Genomic DNA, 9,029 nt, shown 5'->3' with positions numbered 1-9,029 from the left:
TCCTTTTTAGAGCTTTAGACAAAAAAATGTATGTTCATTTGAAGGTCGTGAAAGGGATTCGTCCGAAAACACTTAAATACATCCAAATACTTCCATACTGCTATTGCGATATTTACCAATGCCGTGTCTCAAACCGAACACTTAACTAAGTTACAGTACACTGTAAGAAAATGCACTTACTTGCGCAGTGCACTTACTTCGACAGTGTAGTATGTCTCAAATCAATCTCTGCTGCTACACACTTACAGGAAATGACTCGACAGCTTCTTCTTCTACTACTTTTTAACACTGATTGTAACCAGTCATTGAAACACTATTACCGACACTTGACAGCGAAACAAGTTATTACTGTTGTTTTGTGATAAAATAGTTTTTTCTTAAGATATTTACTGCTCCGAAGACGTGTCGTCAGTGACGTAGCTTCAGTTTAGCTTCATCTACGTCACTAAGATGGCGGTCGTGAAGTATGGAAAGTGTCCATCGATCCACACTCAATATTCTGGCCATTTGAGTGCGCCAATTAAGTGCACTACATTTATGCACTTTTGCTCTAAAAATATTAAGTGTAAGTGCAGAAGTGCGCCATATGAGACACACCCTCAGAGTGTTTCCCGCAAAAAAAGGTAAGGTAAGGTAAAACTTTATTGATCCCTCAGGAGGTCTCCTTTGGGAAATTGTTTTTTTACAATAGCCAGCAAAAAAAAAAAAAAAGCTTGACATATAGACTTCTTTCATTTTTTGCAAAACAATTTCCCTTGTTTAGGCTTCAATAGAAAAGGGACGTTACAAACAAGCTGTACGGACATATTTGAATATTTTTAATTATGTCTTTCCATTGACAATATCCCGGTGTTTAGTTGACTTGAGGGTGAGTAGAAAACGAGATTGAATTTTGGATGAACGATCACTTTAATAGACTCAAATGAATACACTCTAAGACAAATTAGGTAAGGTAAGGTAAGGTAAAACTTTATTGATCCCTCAGGAGGTCTCCTTCGGGAAATTGTTTATTAACCGGTTTATTACCATAGAAATAATAATGAATTTAAAAAAAACAAAAAAACTTGAAAGGTCAGACAGTAGACGTCACCCTGTTGCGTGTAATCATCATCGTTAATCCGGGCCTCGGTACGGAACACGTTAAACAAGCTCAAATGTCCCGCAGACGTCAACTGCACACGTCTTTTTAAGAGCTACGTTCGGAGTCGGGCACGCTCCTTCATCGACCCGCACAAAATGCCTGAGAGCAGATTGACTGTGTTGGCCCAGTGGGACGAGCGAGTCGATACGAAGCAACAGGAGGGATGATAGATTGATCCCCCGCTACCTTATACTCCCCCATCTCCACTCAGACTGACCCCCCCTGCCCCAGCCCCGGGGCCCAGAACCTGCCCCCTGGAACCTACGTGAGAAAGAAGACGAGTTCAAAATGGATCGACGTTTGCGAAGGGACTCGCTCATCGACTCACTTTTGTTGTGGCCGGACCTTGAGAAATCATTCTGAGCGAGGAAGGATGGAGGAGGAGGTCCAGAGTGTGTCTCAGGAACCATCAGTAGATTCTGATCCACGGACCTCAGAGCCCGAGCTGGGGTGTAAGTCTGGATCAGATGGAAGGTCTGACCATGAATGGATCTGAAAGTAAGAACCAGAATTTTAAAGTTGATCCTGAAAGAAACTGGCAGCCAGTGAAGAGTTTTAAGGATCAGAGAAATGTAAGTTCTCCTAGTAGAGCGCCCGACAGTTTGCGTTTGCTTCAGAGAAAAGTTGAACACACATGTAAATGTACGTGTGTTGTCATTCTTCTCTCTCCTTGTACAAGTAAAACTCTTGTGACTTTAAACCAGCTCACTTCTCTGGTTAAGTTTCAGCTTTAAGTCAGATTTCAAACCTATTGTGTATAAAATATAATTAATGCCAGTCCAACTGCTTTACATGCCACCCCGTAACGCTGATTTTTTAAAGCGATATCAAAGAGAAGACATAGAGACATAAGTCCGGCAGGAGCCAAGGTCTCAGGTAGGCAAGTAACCCATTGATTGACTTATTTTCTTTCTTTCATAGTTGGACAGATTTTATTTTCTTTTATCTCAACTTTGTCACCCTTTGACAATGAATACGTAATAAAAATATAGTTGTTGTTTTTTTTAATCTTTAATATAAATCTAATCTAAGTTTTTGTAAATCTCCAAAAATAGGAAACCTATAATTATTTATTATATTGAGGACATTTTCCCAAAAGGAAGGGATTAAAATAAATGTTTGAGATGGAGTTAATCGATGCAAAGGACGGTAAATTACAAAATTTTAAATATTATAAATCTACAAAATACATATATAAGTTTATAAATAAATATTAAATAAATATAATATGTTATCTTTTTTATTTTCTCAAAATACAGTGCTATTTATGTGCATAAATACAATCATTTTGACTTTATTTGTACTAGATTTATTTGTGCAATTATTCAGACTGTTGTCGGCTGCCCTACTTCGATCACATCCTGCCATCGAAATGTCAAAATAAATAAAAGAGGAAATATGTTAATGCATAAATAAATTAATGTTGAAATAATAAAATGCATAAATTATTACATTTACAGATAAATAAACATCGAAACGTATCAGAAATATCAGCAGAACAATAATATCAGTAGTTTTAATTTTAGACATTTTGACATGTATTTATATATACACATTTATTTACATGCTTATACATTTATTTGTTTATTTTTTTATTGTGTTACTCGTACATACATCTCATCACGATCGTATTAAAAACTGTATTTGAGCTGAATTTAGCCAAAATATATATTTTTCCTTTGAAAAAGCAGGAATGTAAACATGTCACCCGTTTCATCGAACGGCCAAAACAGTGTATAACGGACGCCACGGGTCAGTCGAGGCAACATCACCATAAGGCCCAACATGACGACAACGAACCACGACAGAATCACATTAACCCGCGTTGAGGATTCACGCTTTGATTCCTCTACGCCCGGACAGAAGCTTAAATATCAACGACTCATGCAGATTTCTCACCTGCTACTCATCGCGGGTGCGATCCATGTTTCATGATGAACTCCCATCTGGATGTTTTATCCCGGTACATATTTTAATGAGCCAAACACAGCCTGAGACAGGAAGCGAGGTCAGCTTTAAACACGGCCATTAGCGGTTCAAAGAGACGAACCGCGGCTTCATCCAGCATCTCCTCCCATCAGCCGGGGCTCGCCTCACACTTGGCTCCACTCATCTTCAAACGAACCCCCGATGCAAGGAGCAGGGTGGCTTCTCCTGAGCCCCTCGGTGGAAGACCGAGCCCCACTCTGGGGTCGACCGGCAGGGGGCGTCGAGGGTCGCTTTGTTGCCTGTGTAGTGCTGGAGAGGCAGGGATTAAATCAAAGCCTTGGTTTTGTGGCCAGGTTGGTCGACTTGTCTCACTCAGAGAGACTAGAACTACTTTAGAAAATTCTAAATCTGCGTGAAAATATAGAGAAGTACCTGCTGAGAAGATCCAGCTTTCCTCCAGCAGACTCTTGATATAAAACCCAGTCACGTTAATCCCCCTAATCCCAACTCTCAGTCCTCAACCTCAAAACCTGTGCAAATTCTATCCCATAATTTATTTTTTTGTAGTATTGTCGAGTACTTGACTCTGGTGTTGCAGAATTTACAGACCACATGACTCTTGATGAAGTCGTAACTATTTTCATTTGTTTTTGAAACTAAAATATGTCCAAACATCAGCTTTTAAAAGCTGCTGGAGTCACAGTATCCTCTCGTCCCCAGTTATCGGATTTTGGGGGATTTCAATGTTTCTTCAGCCGCAGAGTACGTAATGACTAGCAATGTTTATTGGCAAGATATCTATTAATACGATACATATCAAGATACAGCGTCAACGATACTATATATAGTGATACTGTAGTAACAAGGATATATGTGTAGTATTGTCCAGTACTTGACTCTGGTGTTGCAGAATTTACAGACCACGTGACTCTTGATGAAGTCGTAACTGTTTTCATTTGTTTTTTAAACTAAAATATGTCCAAACATCAGCTTTTAAAAGCTGCTGGAGTCACTGTATCCTCTCGTCCTCAGTTATCGGATTTTGGGGGATTTCAATGTTTCATCAGCCGCAGAGTACGTGATGACTAGCAATGTGTATTGGCAAGATATCTACTAATACGATACATATCAAGATACAGGGTCAACGATATGGTATATAATGATACTGTAGTAACAAGGATATATGTGTAGTATTGTCCAGTACTTGACTCTTGTGTTGCAGAATTTACAGACCACGTGACTCTTGATGAAGTCTTAACTGCTTTCATTTGTTTTTGAAACTAAAATATGTCCAAACATCAGCTTTTAAAAGCTGCTGGAGTCACAGTATCCTCTCGTCCTCAGTTATCGGATTTTGGGGGATTTCAATGTTTCTTCAGCCGCAGAGTACGTGATGACTAGCAATGTGTATTGGCAAGATATCTATTAATACGATACATATCAAGATACAGCGTCAACGATACTATATATAGTGATACTGTAGTAACAAGGATATATGTGTAGTATTGTCCAGTACTTGACTCTGGTGTTGCAGAATTTACAGACCACCTGACTCTTGATGAAGTCGTAACTGCTTTCATTTGTTTTTGAAACTAAAATATGTCCAAACATCAGCTTTTAAAAGCTGCTGGAGTCACTGTATCCTCTCGTCCTCAGTTATCGGATTTTGGGGGATTTCAATGTTTCTTCAGCCGCAGAGTACGTGATGACTAGCAATGTGTATTGGCAAGATATCTATTAATACGATACATATCAAGATACAGCGTCAACGATACTATATATAGTGATACTGTAGTAACAAGGATATATGTGTAGTATTGTCCAGTACTTGACTCTGGTGTTGCAGAATTTACAGAACGCATGACTCTTGACGAAGTCGTAACTGCTTTCATTTGTTTTCAAACCAAAATATGTCCAAACATCAGCTTTTAAAAGCTGCTGGAGTCACTGTATCCTCTCGTCCTCAGTTATCGGATTTTGGGGGATTTCAATGTTTCTTCAGCCGCAGAGTACGTAATGACTAGCAATGTGTATTGGCAAGATATCTATTAATACGATACATATCAAGATACAGGGTCAACGATACGGTATATAGTGATACTGTAGTAACAAGGATATATGTGTAGTATTGTCGAGTATTTGACTCTGGTGTTGTAGTATTTACAGACCACATGACTCTTGACAAAGTCGTAACTGCTTTCATTTGTTTTCAAACCAAAATATGTCCAAACATCAGCTTAGAAGCTGCTGGAGTCACTGTATCCTCTCGTCCTCAGTCATTGCCGGAATTTCACAGGATTTTATTGTTCCTCTAGCCACGGAGAACGTAATGACTGCTGCCATCTGAAGTTTAGCGAACAGAAAGTTAAAATGCAACACAAAAATTAACACAGCGTGAATATTTTTTCCAAAAATATAATTGTTTAATTTTAATGAATTAAAATGAATAGTATTAAACACAGTTAAATATAACATAATTCAATTTAATTTGTAACAGTCCCCAAATAAATACTCCAAGTAATATTTGAAATGTTCACAAGATGGTGGCCTATCCCGAAGTCCTAATAATCCGACAAACGAGGTCTAAACAATGATGGCATAAAGACACACAAACCACAAAAAAACATTAAATAAAGGAACAAAAAAGAGTAACCAAAACTGTTGACAAGAAATCACAAAGCCAAAATATCCAATAGGGACCAAGCAGAACTGTGAGACGAGCTGATGCCGGTCTACTGGAAGTCCGGTGTATATCAAGTTCACCCATATCGGATCCGCCCTGTAAGCTGCCAGAAAACAAAATAAAATGTAACGGGCAGGGATCGAAAACTTTAAATAAAAGAGGAATTTGAAGAAGAAAATGTGATGTGAATGTTTTGTAAATAAGAACAAACGCAGAAATAATACACATTTTGTTTCAGCCGGTGACCTTGAGTGCCCAAAAAACGGTTACAGTTGTTCCAAAAAAATAAAAAAGAAGCATTTTTGTGATTTAGGAGAAAGAAAAAAGCGAATGGCAGGTTTTAAAGAGCTATGTTCCCGCTGCAATGTATTGTTTCCTGTTATATTCTCTGTTTATTTCTGATCTATAGCTTGTTTTTTTCCCTTCCCACCTGTGTGTGATGGTCTTCCTAACTGTGTAATCAGTCTTTTTCATCCCTCGCCGCCTCTCTTCCCCAGCCAAGGAGTCCTATTTTCTGTTTTTGTTGTCCCACTCTTTCTTCACTTGTTTTTTTTGTGTGTTTTTTCACTCCTGCTGCTGTGGTTTTTGTCAAATTCCCAGGTCTGTTTGAAGATTCCTGCGACTGTTCAATTCATCTGTTCGCGACCACCTGTTACTCCATCTGGGATGCTAAAGCTAGCTTGTACCTTCAGCCTTTTTTATAAATCCGTTAATTAAATTTGGTCCAGATCATTTAATTTAATTTAATTTTTTATCTTATTTTAATCACCATAATAATTAACTCGTAATAAAAATGTTCTGATTCTGATATAATTTGATATATTTAATTTAATTAATTTACTAATTAATTTGATTAAAATTTATAATAATACTTATAATATAATAATATATAAGATAATAATATAATTATAATTTTTGAATACATTTAATTATTAATTAATTTAATTTAATTAATCTTTGTATCCTTTGTCTTTGTTATTTTTCTTTGATCTATGTTCTTTATCATAGACTTAGATTGTCTCATCTTGTTCTTTCTCTTTATTTCTCTTTGTTCTTATTTTATTTTGATTAATTTTTTATCTTATTCTAATCACCAGAAATAATTCCCTGGTAATAAACATGCTCTGATTCTGATATCATTTGATATATTTAATTTAATTAATTAATTAATTAATTTGATAATAATGTATAATAATAATTATACTATAATAATAAATAATATTATTTTAATCTATGTTCTTAACGTAGACTTAGATTGTATCATCTTGTTCTTTCTCTTTGTTCTTATTTTATTTTGATTTATTTTTTATCTTATTCTAATCACCAGAAATAATTCCCTGGTAATAAACATGCTCTGATTCTGATATAATTTGATATATTTAATTTAATTAATTAATTAATTAATTTGATAATAATGTATAATAATAATTATACTATAATAATATATAATATTATTTTAATCTATGTTCTTAACTTAGACTTAGATTGTATCATCTTGTTCTTTCTCTTTATTTCTCTTTGTTCTTATTTTATTTTGATTAATTTTTTATCTTATTCTAATCACCAGAAATAATTCCCTGGTAATAAACATGCTCTGATTCTGATATCATTTGATATATTTAATTTAATTAATTAATTAATTAATTTGATAATAATGTATAATAATAATTATACTATAATAATATATAATATTATTTTAATCTATGTTCTTAACTTAGACTTAGATTGTATCGTCTTGTTCTTTCTCTTTATTTCTCTTTGTTCTTATTTTATTTTGATTTATTTTTTATCTTATTCTAATCACCAGAAATAATTCCCTGGTAATAAACATGCTCTGATTCTGATATCATTTGATATATTTAATTAAATTAATTAATTAATTAATTTGATAATAATGTATAATAATTATTATACTATAATAATATATAATATTATTTTAATCTATGTTCTTAACTTAGACTTAGATTGTCTCATCTTGTTCTTTCTCTTTATTTCTCTTTGTTCTTATTTTATTTTGATTTATTTTTTATCTTATTCTAATCAGCAGAAATAATTCCCTGGTAATAAACATGCTCTGATTCTGATATCATTTGATATATTTAATTTAATTAATTAATTAATTAATTTGATAATAATGTATAATAATAATTATACTATAATAATATATAATATTATTTTAATCTATGTTCTTAACTTAGACTTAGATTGTATCATCTTGTTCTTTCTCTTTATTTCTCTTTGTTCTTATTTTATTTTGATTAATTTTTTATCTTATTCTAATCACCAGAAATAATTCCCTGGTAATAAACATGCTCTGATTCTGATATCATTTGATATATTTAATTTAATTAATTAATTAATTAATTTGATAATAATGTATAATAATAATTATACTATAATAATATATAATATTATTTTAATCTATGTTCTTAACTTAGTCTTAGATTGTATCATCTTGTTCTTTCTCTTTATTTCTCTTGTTCTTATTTTATTTTGATTAATTTTTTATCTTATTCTAATCACCAGAAATAATTCCCTGGTAATAAACATGCTCTGATTCTGATATCATTTGATATATTTAATTTAATTAATTAATTAATTAATTTGATAATAATGTATAATAATAATTATACTATAATAATATATAATATTATTTTAATCTATGTTCTTAACTTAGACTTAGATTGTATCATCTTGTTCTTTCTCTTTATTTCTCTTTGTTCTTATTTTATTTTGATTCATTTTTTATCTTATTCTAATCACCAGAAATAATTCCCTGGTAATAAACATGCTCTGATTCTGATATCATTTGATATATTTAATTTAATTAATTAATTAATTAATTTGATAATAATGTATAATAATAATTATACTATAATAATATATAATATTATTTTAATCTATGTTCTTAACTTAGACTTAGATTGTCTCATCTTGTTCTTTCTCTTTATTTCTCTTTGTTCTTATTTTATTTTGATTTATTTTTTATCTTATTCTAATCACCAGAAATAATTCCCTGGTAATAAACATGCTCTGATTCTGATATCATTTGATATATTTAATTTAATTCATTAATTCATTAATTTGATAATAATGTATAATAATAATTACACTATAATAATATATAATATTATTTTAATCTATGTTCTTAACTTAGACTTAGATTGTATCATCTTGTTCTTTCTCTTTATTTCTCTTTGTTCTTATTTTATTTTGATTCATTTTTTATCTTATTCTAATCACCAGAAATAATTCCCTGGTAATAAACATGCTCTG

This window comes from Callionymus lyra, chromosome 14 (assembly GCF_982586985.1).
Source record: "Callionymus lyra chromosome 14, fCalLyr1.hap1.1, whole genome shotgun sequence".
NCBI classification, from domain to species: Eukaryota; Metazoa; Chordata; class Actinopteri; order Syngnathiformes; family Callionymidae; genus Callionymus; species Callionymus lyra.
The sequence above is the reverse complement of the archived record's forward strand: the minus strand, read 5'-3'. Positions refer to the sequence as shown.